The sequence below is a fragment of the Schistocerca americana genome, chromosome 1 (assembly GCF_021461395.2).
Source record: "Schistocerca americana isolate TAMUIC-IGC-003095 chromosome 1, iqSchAmer2.1, whole genome shotgun sequence".
NCBI classification, from domain to species: Eukaryota; Metazoa; Arthropoda; class Insecta; order Orthoptera; family Acrididae; genus Schistocerca; species Schistocerca americana.
In genome coordinates, this window is record NC_060119.1 from 17,160,297 (window position 1) to 17,173,600 (window position 13,304).

The window sequence follows — 13,304 nt, forward strand, 5'->3', positions numbered from 1 at the left end:
TGAAATTCCTTGCAATAAGATAGTTTTGTAGTTTGTTGCTATGAATAAGTGGATTCACTTATGTGTTTTGCCTCTTTTGTGTCTGGGGACAAAAAGGTTGGTGAAAACTAAACTTACCTTCGTGTTCCTTATGCACTGAAGAGAGAAGGAAACTGGTACACCTGCCTAATATTGTGTATGGCCGTGCGAGCATGCAGAAGTGTTGCAACACGACATGGAATGGACTCGACTAATGTCTGAAGTAGTTCTGAGGGGAATTGACACCATGAATCCTGCAGGGCTGTCCATAAATCCATAGGAGTACGAGGGGGTGGAGACCCGTTCTGAACAGCACATTGCAAGGCATCCCAGATATGCCCAATAAGGTTTATGTCTGGGGTATTTGGTGGCCAGCACGAGTGTTTAAACTCAGAAGAGTGTTCCTGGAGCCACTCGGTAGCAATTCTGGACAGGTGGGGTGTTGGAAATGCCCAAGTCTGTCGGAATCCACAATGGACATGAATGGACACAGATGACCAGACTGAATGCTTACGTACGTTTCATCTGCCAGAGTCATATCTATATGTGACAGGGGTTTCATACCATACCAACTGCACACACCGCCACACCATTGACAGTCTCCACCAGCTTGAACAGTCTCCTGCTGATATGCAGGGTCCATCGATTCATGAGGTTGTCTCCATACACGTACACATCCATCCGCTTGATATAATTTGAAACGGGCCTTACCTGACCAGGCAACATGTTTCCAATCGTCAACAGTCGAATGTCAGTGTCAGTGGGCCCAGACGAGATGTAAAGCTTTGTGTCATGCACTCATCAAAGGTACACGAGTGGACCTTCAGCTCCGAAAGCCCGTATTGATGATGTTTCATTGAATGATTCACATACTGACACTTGTTGATGGCCCAGCATTGAAATCTGTAGCAATTTGTGTAAGTGTTATACTTCTGTCATGTTGAAAGATTCTCTTCAGTCGTCATTGGTCCCGTTCATGCAGGATCTTTTTCCGATGTCAGAGATTTGATGTTTTACCAGATTCCTGATATTTATGGTACACTCGTGAAATGGTCGTATGGGAAAAATCCCCTGTTCATTGCTACCTCAGACACGCTTGTCCGATCAGTCGTGCGCCGACTTTAAAACCACGCTCAAACTCACTTAAATCCTGATAACCATTGTAGCAGCAGTAACCAATCTAACACTTGTGCCAGACACTTGTCTTAAATAGGCATCTCTGGCCGCAGCACTGTATTCTGCCTCTGTATTTGAATACGCATACCTATACCAGTTTCTTTGGCACTTCAGTGTATACCCAGTTTGTAAACCGTGGTGTCTGTGTCATATTAATTAGATCTCAATATTTTCCAATTCTTCAAATGTATTTAGTAGTTGACTATTTATTTCTTAAGTTCAACTTCGAGGTTTTATATTTTTGTATGAGGATAGTCAGCAAAACTTCGCTTTACCCATAGATTGCAGCATTAGGTGTGTGTGAATCCCATCCCTCCCTCCCTCTCCTATTTGCTAGTAAAGCTTTCTACAGGCTCCATGTGAAATTGCATGACTTTTGTCCAACAGATGGCAGTAGGCAGCTGTATGAATGAAGAACAGTTTCATGGTGTACACGACCCGGGACAACCAGGAGATCTGGGAAAAACCCGGGAATTTTTTCATCCGGTAGAAAACCGGGAAAAACCCGGGAATTTTTACAAGTCCGGGAATTTTTCATTGTTTTAGTTTTCAGTTAGATTTTTGTAATTAGGGCTAGTGAGAACCAATATTCTAACAAAGGATATTACTGTATGCCAGTATTGCAGAATAATACTGCAGCAATAAGACATGAACGAGAGAAAAAAAAAGAAAATAAAACTTAAGTTACAAAGGAAATGCGCCATATACAACAACAAAACACAGTGCTCATACAAGCGTCTGCCAACAGCAAAATGTGTCAAAGGCTTTAGGAAGACTATGCAATGCTTCAGAACAACAAATTGCCTCCGGTGAGCGCGACGTCACAACGGTTTACATTAGATTCCTTTGAGCAGTTGCGAGCGGGCTCATGCGCATGCACAGTTGCGTCGCTTATGAGTAGTACCTTCTCCCGCTTCTGGCTATGGAAGTGTGGTTGTTAGCTGTACACGCAGTAGCATCAAGCAGCTAGATACTACATGGAAAAATTTTACTGGAGCGCCCAAGCTGCCAGATTGCCAGATTCACCTATGCTCAACAGGCCCAGATCTAGGGGGGCAGAAGAGGCGGCAATTTCGGGGGGGGGGGGGGGGGGGCAAATTCATATTATTGAGGAAAAAACCTTGTTTCACAAAGTGACTAGCATCCAGTGCACGTTGGTCTAACAATTATTCATATAATTTTGAAACACATCCCTGTTGGTTTTTGGACATTTTTGAACACATTCTGAGTTGTTCCATTAAGTTTTGGGTGTGCAGCCGCAAGAAATCTCTTTCTTCTAATATTTCGGCTGTATACCGTCCAGCCATCTTCAGAGTGAGTCACAAGACTGCCACTCCAGTGCTCGCTTCGTCCCTTTATACTCGTGTACCGCGCGACTGCGCATACGGCCACAGATGCAAATGTGCCAGAGACGTTGGTCGGTGGTAGAGACGTACATAATGTGCGAGTTGTATCTATGAGTCCACAGTCGATCTGTGTTGGCATATCAATGTATCATTGTGAGCTGCACAACGTCTTTGTGAGTTTATTTCAGCAAGTGCCAGATTCCATGATTTATCAAGATTGAAACCACTATCTCTATTAATTAAATTCGTTGTCAAGCGAATTTCAATTGCCTCCTTCACTATAGAGTCCAGGTCCCGAAGAAAGATGTTCCTTTGCGCCCCATAGTGAGTAACATAGGCTCTCCGACCTATGAAATTGCCAAACATCTGGCATCATTGTTGAGGCCTCTTGTGGGAAATTGTACTCGCCACATAAGAAACTCTGCTGACTTCATTAGTAAACTGAAATCATTGAAAATCAGCCTGTCTGATATATTAGTTAGTTTTGATGTGGTGGCTTTATTTACAAAGGTTCCCTTTCCAGAATCTCTACAACCTATTGAAAGAAGTTTTGACAAAGAGATTTCAACTTTATTCAAACATGTTCTGACCTCCACATATTTCTTATTTAACAACGAATTTTTTGAACAGATGGATGGAGTCGCCATGGGTAGTCCCTTATCCCCTCTGGTGGCCAATTTATTTATGGAGGACTTCGAGGAGAAGGCGCTTGAATCTGCTGACTTGAAACAAACGCTATTCTGAAGGTATGTTGATAACACCTTTGTAGTTTGGCCCCTTGGTGAAGACAACTTGCAAGACTTCTTAAGACATCTGAACTCCCTCAATGATCAAATAAAGTTCACAATGGAAATTGAAAAGGAGGGATGCCTTCCATTCTTGGATGTCTTGGTTCGGCGCAGAGAGGATGGCACTTTGGGACATTAAGTGTATAGGAAGCCGACGCACACCGATCTGTATTAACGTGCAAATAGCTGCCACAATCCTGCCCAGACAATGAGTGTTCTCCGAACTTTGGCTCACAGAGCGCATATTATTTCTGACGAAAGCAGTCTGCAAGATGAACTTTCCCACTTACAAAGAGTGTTTGAAAACAATGGGCACTCTCCACAACAAATACAGGGCACTGAAAATGAAAACGAAAGAGGCCACATAGAAAGCAGAAGAATATGAAGAAACCTTTAAATCGATGGCCTCCCTGCCATATGTGGGTAGCCTCTCATCAAAAATAGGACGGATTCTGGGCAGACACAAAGTAAAAGTGATTTTTCGTCCTCCACCCAGGACAGCTGCACTCGTGGGCTCCGTCAAAGATGATTTGCTGCTCCGAAAATCTGGAGTTTACAAAATTCCATGTGAATGCAGCCTTTCCTACATCGGACAAACAACTCGTACTGTCCAAGAAAGATGTACAGAACACCGGAGGTACACACGACTTTTACAACCTAACAAGTCGGCAGTGGCAGAGCACTGTATTGATAATGGTCACAGTATGTTGTATGACAACGTCGAAATTTAGGCAACTACATCATCCTTTTGGGACTCGATAGTGAAGGAGGCAATTGAAATTCGCTTGACGATGAATTTAATTAATAGAGATAGTGGTTTCAATCTTGATAAATCATGGAATCTGGCACTTGCTGAAATAAACTCACAAAGACGTCGTCACAGTGCAGATCACAATGATACATTGATATGCCAACACAGATCGACTGTGGAGTCATAGATGTAACTCGCGCATTATGCACGTCTCTGCCGCCGACCAACGTCTCTGCCGCATTCGCATCTGTGGCCGTATGCGCAGTCGCGCGGTACACGAGTATGAAGGTACGAAGCGAGCACTGGAGTGGCAGTCTTGTGACTCACTCTGAAGATGGCTGGACGGTATACAGCCGAAATATTAGAAGAAAGAGATTTCTTGCAGCTGCACAACCGAAACTTAATGGAACAGTCTTTGCGCCTCCAAAACCTGAAGATTCACATTCTGAGTTGATTCCTGAATGATCAGAAGCTGATTTTTGAATGCCATCATAGTGTACGTGATGTGTCTGCCAGGAGAATCCCCGTCGCATCTAGAAGTAAACGTCCCTGCAGACAGAAGGGGACGGGGCCATACGAGCTGAGAAGAATAAAGAAAGATGGATGAATGCCAATTTTTGTTTGTGTGCTTGACTGGGTTTGCGAATGATCAGCGTTGTTATAGCTACTAGTGAAAGTCATAGATTCAGACTAACAGGAATAACAAACAGGCAGGAAAGATTACTTGTTATCATCTCGGTGTATCCAAGCAAATGAAATTTTGATAGAAAGTTTTGACCAGACCACTACACTAGTAAGGGCCAGTTGTACAATCCCCGGCCAGCAGGCATTAATTTCTATTCTGGGAGTAGTGCGGAAAACGCTTTGTACGAACACCCAACCGTAGAATAAATGCGGAATAACTAAATCGGTGATTGTAGCAGGTTTAGTGAAGTTAACCAGAGAATAAGTTTTGACACAAGCAGGAATAGTTACAGAATTACTGGTGACAAGATTGTTTGTTAGAACGAGGAAGGAGAAGATGAGAAGCTGGAGCGTATGAATGAAATGTGAAATTATTACCTAACATAAAGCTTTTTGCTTGTAGTAGGCCTAATAAACATTTGATAGTGTTTCTTTGTGAATTGTATTTTGTCCAGTCATAAAAATGGCCATTTGCTCTAAAACAGTCTCATTTATTTTGGGTGTATTCCAATTGCTGCAATATTAGACAGGCCTATTTCGTTTTATCTAGCAGATAGTGACAGAATACACGTAATTAGCTACAGAAACAACACCAGTCTTGGGTACTATTTGTATTAACAGCTTTTTCCATATTAGACGATGACATTTCATTTTTTCATGCAGCAAAAGGTTTGATGAACTTTGATGAGATAATAGATTCTTTCGCAGAAAGGAAAGCACGCCATGTAAAGCCATATCAATGTAGATGTAGATGTAGATGTAGCCTGATTAGAGAGAAAAGAACGCTAGGACTTAAGGACTGGAGAAATGTGTACTGTATCTTGCTTGTCTCTTGTCTTTACTGGTTTTATGTATCCTATATTTAATTTTATGTCACACAAAACAGCAAGTTATTAGCTAATAGGCAATAAAGAGTGAAAATTTTCTGAAGAGTTCTTGTTGTCCTGGTTACAGATAATCCCACCCAGTATTAATTGCGAGGGGCAGGCTGTCAAACCGGCAGACTGTGAGCAGGTTAGGCACCACAGGACGTTTTAATTTGCACTATCCCGAATATAGTTTGATGACATCCATTACAAAATATACACGTTTGAAATCGACATAGCGAAATACGGTGACGTGCAATAGAAGAATGCTGTGTGAAGTGGCGTGACACTGCACTTTGGCACACTAAAGACCAAATAACACGTCTTACATTTACTTGAAGACATATGTTTTATCTATCAGACTCTGCAGAAAGATATGCGCTACAAAATCAACATTTTTTGGAAAGTTGATTTAATTTTTAGAGTCCTACCTCAAACGCTGGAGGAAGGGGAGAGGAAGGGCGCCACTATCTAGTATTGCCCCGGTTCGTAAATATTGTAGATCCATGACAGAGGACTCTTCAGTTGTAGTGGGGAGGAGGGTAGTCTCCATGTGACCCTTATTTACGTTTAGTGATTTTGCTGTTTCCTCTTCATTCATTGCTCTCACGTCAAATGAAAACAAAATGAATTTCTGTGGCCGGGAACTATCAAGTGAATTAAAATACATTTACATAATTACAGAAGGCTAAAATAAGTTATTAGTTTCAGATTTTATTTTATTTCCACCTTTCTAACAGTCAGGTGTTAGTCGCCTTGCAGAACAATTAAGTTATTTTTGCCGGTTTGCTAAAGAAATTTGGCTTTTATTACTCTTTTCCGTTGAGGCAATCCATTTATTTGAAACTAAGTGTTTAATTCCACACTACTGGCTGCTTTTAACTGTTCACTGCATTTCAAGTGCACGTTTTCATCTTCTAGCACATGGCATTATGCAATCTCGATTTCAGTGCTTTGGAAAGTCACATGCGTTGTTTGGTGGAATTCGAATTATACTTTCATAATACGAAAATATGCAGCGTACATGTTGCTGCACATCACAGATCTTTCCAAAACCCCCCCCCCCCCCCCTCCCCCCAGTTTACAAGGCCATAACGATTCAATGGATTGATAAGTTAGTTCCGAGGAAAAGTATACTGTCACTTAACATGGGAAAGGTGTATTTTCACCCAGGAGAAAGTGTATTTTTAACCGGCAAATCCGGGAATTTTTTTTCCTTGTTCGTATATACACCCTGAGTCTGCAAATTGTCAAAAATGAGAAAATCAAGTACAGTGTGTTTCAAAATGAATATAAGGGTTTTAAGGCTGTGTAGCATTTAATGCATTCACCTTGTAGTTATAGGTAATACATCAAATGAAAGAGCAGCTTAAACAGTCTCTCTTGCAAGTGTGCAGTGTGCACACCATTCTTCACATATCCAGTCAATAGGCGGGTTCTTCCCAAACCTTCATCAGTGTGTCTGGATTATTGTTGCATCTATGTGCTGCTTCTAAAGTTGGGTACATCAAGTGGTAGTGGAGGTACTGTGGTGGTCCCACCTGCTTTTTTTTCTATATGCGATGCTACACTGACTGAAAAATGGGTTATGGATTCACACTGACTACTCTAAATGATGTAGCCGACAGATACACAGTTACATTTTACAGTGCTTTAATTTCACTGTTCTCATCACCCCCAATATTGCACAGCTATGTGGCCAGTGCACTATTGTTTAAACTTTCCATAAGCCACATTAATAGTTTGCAGGCGAAACTACACATACTGCTACGATAGTTTACTGTTGAACAGCTACGAGCAGTAAAACCTAACCACAATGTTCACAGTTCTTGAAGAATAATTAGGTACGTATGGAGCAGACACTGTCACTGTTTTTACACATGGCCTAATTGTTTAACATGTATTCCACAGTTAATTTGTAGCATTGTTGTTGTTCTAACCAGCACAGGTTACTCGTCTGAAACTCGGCCATAGACTGACTGTCTTGTGACCAAAAATCGGGCCCTTATATATCATTACAATAATTGATACAGAAACTACACATTGTTCAAAGTTAAATTTACAGAAATTACAATTAAAACTTGACTCATTAACAGAATACATTGAAAAAATTTTAACAGTGTCTTCAACTACAAGGGTTAAGCCGAAATTTTTGTTTAAATAATGAAATTAACAAATATCATTATGCAAAGAATACTTTTGACAAAAATGTTAATTACTTTGGAATTAATTCAGGGCTGGTGGTTTTGCTAACATGTATTCGAATAGAGCCTAATAGGTACTTTAAGATTACTAGCATTTTGTCTTCCAGACATTTATAACTAGTGCAGAATTTATATTTGTGTGTATGTCAACAATAGAATTTAAGTTACCAAACAATCACTTATTTCACCCTATAACAAATGATACAAACTAGGTGTTGTTGTTGTGGTCTTCAGTCCTGTTCTGAATCTGCTTAGTGTATTCATCTCTTGGTCTCCCTCTACGATTTTTACCCTCCACGCTGCCCTCCAATACTAAATTGGTGATCCCTTGATGCCTCAGAATATGTCCTACCAACCGATCCCTTCTACTAGTCAAGTTGTGCCACAAATTTCTCTTCTCCCCAAATCTATTCGATACCTCCTCATTAGTTATGTGATCTACCCATATAATCTTCAGCATTCTTCTGTAGCACCACATTTCAAAAGCTTCTATTCTTTTCTTGTCCAAACTACTTTACGTCCATGTTTCACTTCCATACATGGCTACACTCCATACAAATACTTTCAGAAACAACTTCCTGACATTTAAATCTATACTCGATGTTAACAAATTTCTCTTCTTCAGAAACGCTTTCCTTGCCATTGCCAGTCTACATTTTATATCCTCTCTACTTCGATCATCATCAGTTATTTTGCTCCCCAAATAGCAAAACTCCTTTACTACTTTAAGTGTCTCATTTCCTAATCTAATTGCCTCAGCATCACCCGACTTAATTCGGCTACATTCCATTATCCTCGTTTTGCTTTTGTTGATGTTCATCTTATATCCTCCTTTCAAGACACTATCCATTCCGTTCAACTGCTCTTCCAAGTCCTTTGCTGTCTCTGACAGAATTACAATGTCATCGGCAAACCTCAAAGTTTTTATTTCTTCTCCATGGATTTTAATACCTACTCAAGTAAAAATTCCAGATGTGCAGTAGCACATCGTTATGTTATGAAGAAAGAATAGAGTCACCGTTACATAATTTAACTAACTAGGAGTAGTCAAAATAAATTAGAATATCAATTGCACACATAAAACTAAGCACAAAATTAGATCTGGTGTTATTTACTTTAAAACTGAGTTCCAATCTTTTTCTTTTACAAAGATACAGATTATATTCACGTATGTTAATGGTAAATTGTAAAAAGTGAAAAAACGAATTTAAGGAGGCAGATGGCAAAACAAGAAGGGAATTAAAATTATCCCAGCTTGCTTTGTCCAATCACCCTGTCATTGACCAGATAGATATTGCTGATAACTAACTGGACAATTCAGTGACCACTAGTGATGCCAGAAATTGGGTTTCAAATCTACACACAAAAAAGTTATTACATACAAAATCTTATCAAAATTGCAGGAAATATGTTTTTCAAATTCTTACTTATGTGAACTGGCCATACAAAAATACCCATACAAAATATTTACACACCAATCACAAAATATCTACAAGTTTTACTTTTAACAAAATTTATCCATCTTCATCATAAGAGATGTCCTTTTTGAGTTAAACAAGGATTACATTTTAAAACATGTACCACTTTGTACAAGTCGTTTCTTGCTAAACAAAATAGATCTTCGTGGATTAAAAAGAAGACTGTGCGTTGCAGTTCTCTTGCTCAATGTTCAGTATTTTTCACAAGCACTTTCACTTTTTCAACAAGCTGCAACACACTTTCTCACCCAGCTGTCCACACCTTCAACAGGTCCAAGTGGCAGTTAGCAAGGAAATGCACCGCGATTAGTTCCATTGGAGGTGGCTCTCCTTCGCCACAGTACATGCAAAAATCAAACAAAATACCCTACTTTTGTACACTTATTTTTATTTCTAGCTTAAGTCTAAGGAAAAATGTTTAACACTAATGGCTAACGATAGTCATTACATCATAACTATATAAGTTACATAGTTCTCATAACATTACAATAATTAACACTAAAATTGGCTATAGTACAAAAGGTGTAGACTAGAAAAACTTTTAAATCAAGTGCACGTAACATTACAAAGCATTACTCTAAGTGATAACTGCCTGAAAGTGGTCAAATTTGAATCTCTTTCCCCTTTTGCAAAATAGCAAAAACTCGAGATGTGCATTACCTCAAGTAAAAATTCCAGATGTGCAGTAGCACATCGTTATGTTATGAAGAAAGAATAGAGTCACCATTACATAATTTAATAACTATTCAGAACAAAATTAAGGGGATGGAAGTCGTACCAAATCATTGCTCTACTTCTCTACTCCACTCTGAGCTCTACTCTCATTCAAACCGAAAATTAAATCCTCACAAAATGTTACCAAATGGTTGACATGTCAAAAATATTTACATCAGTCTAGCACCACTGTTACCAGTTAATCAGTAAACTTATTGTTATTCGTCCCAGCTTCAACTTTATTAAGTCTCCAGAACACAAATAGAAGTTTTCAGATAATGTATAGATCTGATGATGCAGCATTATATGACTTGTACCTCATAAAATTATTGCTCTTTATCTTAAGTCAATGCTGCAGTGTCATGATTTGCACAATATACACAGTACCCAATGCTGCCTAGAACTTCAATACAGTTACACCACATTTGTTTGTATACAGTTATCTTTTTCATTAATCATGTCTGTCAGCTCCATTATTTTACTTGCATTTCTTACCTTGTTAACTAGTGGAGTGCATTCTCAAAAAATATCCCTACTGCAGAGACAGGCTCCCTAACCATTAATACCATAACATTATTCATTATTTTATTATTTCATTATTGTTTCATTATCTAATAAATAAACACCTGCTCTGCTTAACTAATGCAAAATTTATGCTAAGGCAAACTTAACTCTCTTTACTGATCAGACCAACCATTATTTCACTGTATTACATCAATTTGCTTGATATTCTAGCCTGAAGGGTGATATACATACAAACCACGCTAATATAGTCCACACACATTACTCCAGGCAACTATGTTTAAAGCTATAATTCCTTAATGTTAGAAAATTTCATGCTATTACAAGCGATACTAGCTAGGAGTAGTCAAAATAAATCAGAAAATCAATTACATGCATAAAACTAAGCACAAAATTAGATCTGGTGTTGTTTACTTTAAAACTGAGGACCAATCTTTCTCTTATACGAAGATACAGAGTATATTCATGTATGTTAATGGTAAAAAGTGAGAAAACAGATTTATGGAGGTAGATGTCAAAACAAGAGGGGAATTAAAATTATCCCTGCTTGCTTCGTCACAGCACGTTCACAAGATCCTTTGTGAAGTGCCAAAGGTAGAAGTCTCATGGCATCTCATTGTATGTGAATGTGTAGGTCATGCAAAACAAGCCGTATAATCCAGCCCCTTGCAGCCTATCCAGTGGACAGGTACAGTGTATTTTAACCAATCACACACTGAGTTATGCCAGTGAGGTGGCACATCATCTTGCTGCCAAATAAAGTTCTGGGTTCAACTTCTTCCAGTTGAAAACAGAGCGATAGTTCTAGTTTATGAAGATAAGAAACACTAGTTACAGTCACTTCGCTGATAAAGAATAGCCCGTAAACATTCTGCCAAGATATGACACTGGAAGCATTCAATTTAAGGGAGTCTCATTATAACTGTATCATCTTGTAGGGATTTCCTGAACTTGAGATATGCAAGTTGTGTGTTCACATTTACACTTACATCAAAAGTCGAGTGATCAGGATATAGTTGAATGTGTTTCCTTAAAAATCTCCACACGGGTGTCATTGGAGTTACTAATTAATAACTAGAATTACAGATTGATTTCTTGGGGCTACACATGAAAGACTCACTCATTCAAAATGTTCTTCAATCATCGTTGGTCATTCTTTACTCTTCCCATTGCTCACAGGTGTACAAACAAAATTGTTTAATTGTTTGAGTTGTCTTTCATGTAATGTATGATTTATAACTGTAAGTTGAATGTAACAAATGCTCCAAGGCTTCAAAACCATTACATTCATTTTGAAACACCTTGCTGAATGCAGTGATAAAGATTATTGAAAAAGGAGATATGAAATAAATCAAAATTAATTAGGTATTCGTAAATGTTTAAGGTCACACTTCTGCTCCTGTTTCCATCATGAAGAAATGGACTGTAAAATTTAAATGAGTCTTGTATACATGACACCAATAAAGTGCACCAATAGCAGAAATTGTCCAAAAAGTGTGTGGTGTGATCTTGAAGATGTGTGAAATTGCTAAGATTTTAGAAATTTCAAAAGAATGTATATTTTGCACATAACAAACAGATCATGCAGGAGTGGTGCCATGTCCACTCCAGGGAGGTCATAAATGAATTCCCATGACAATTTCCAAACAGTGTTTGGTGCAATTAAAAAAAAAATTAAAAAAAAATTGCTCTGCACCAGACTTAAAACAACAATTGAAAGCTCTGTGTTGAATCCTGTTATTCCCATGTCTTTGTGTTATTCTGTCACAAGTGAGTAAAGGGTTGGATGAAAAGAGATTCATGGTTTAATGATATAAGAAAAGTAACCCAGGACCCCTGATCAGGGTAGACTTGCTAGATAGGTCTAGAGGAAAAATAGATCATTGAGAACCCTATAGTTTAGAAATGGCAGAGGAAAATCAGGGTGGTGGTTTTGGTGAAGGTGGCAGCAGCAGCGACATGAGGTGATATATTTAGTACTATCAGTAGCACAGATTAAGGTAATCAGCAGTATCCCACCTTTGGGAATTATTAGTCTCATCCTTGGTGAGGAGAGAGGCTTAGGTCAGGGAAAGTTACAGAGGAAAAGCATATCACTCAGATGCCAGGACACACATCTTTCGAGAATGGGAGAAGACAAAGATGTCAGGGGAGGATCAGAGAGGTCAATAGTAATATATCATTAAGCAACATGCCTCCGTAAGTCCAGAGACAATGACAAAGTGAGAAGTATGAGTGTATGAAGTAGAAGAGAAATTAACCCTTTTGCAGGGCTTGGGGGTATACTTCCCTTTACATATGATTGTTTACAGTGTTTTAGGGAATATATGTTAACACTTCTGTGCATTCTTGGCATCTGGTGGCAGTTAGCTGCACCAGCTGTAGTCTCTGTTTATTGCGAAATACAGCTTTGAGGACTGTGGGAAGTACATATCCCACCAAACAGCGGTGATTTAACACTTATTGGGAAGTACGGTTACCACCAAAGTAGTTTCCAGAAGGGGCTTTGGAAGTGTACTTACCACAAAATTAATCTGTCATTTGTGGTCATTGGGAGGCATACTTACCACCAATTTAGGGATACTGCAAAACTTTTGGGAATACGTCTTACCACATCTGTCTATATCTGACATCTCGTGGTAGTACACTGCACCAGGTGTATTAAAAGTGATACAACAATCAGTTTCCATTTGTCATGGGATCACTGCTGTTGTCGAAACACATTGCTTCACTTCTGTAAAATACATGGGACGTAAT

General features: G+C 39.0%; 1 protein-coding gene across 2 annotated transcripts in view; it reads left to right on the forward strand.

The window, feature by feature from the left end:
- Positions 1-13,304, forward strand: part of LOC124545671 (AH receptor-interacting protein) — a 187,474-nt gene that overhangs the window by 15,618 nt on the left and 158,552 nt on the right. The gene's annotated exons all lie outside the window — the stretch shown is intronic.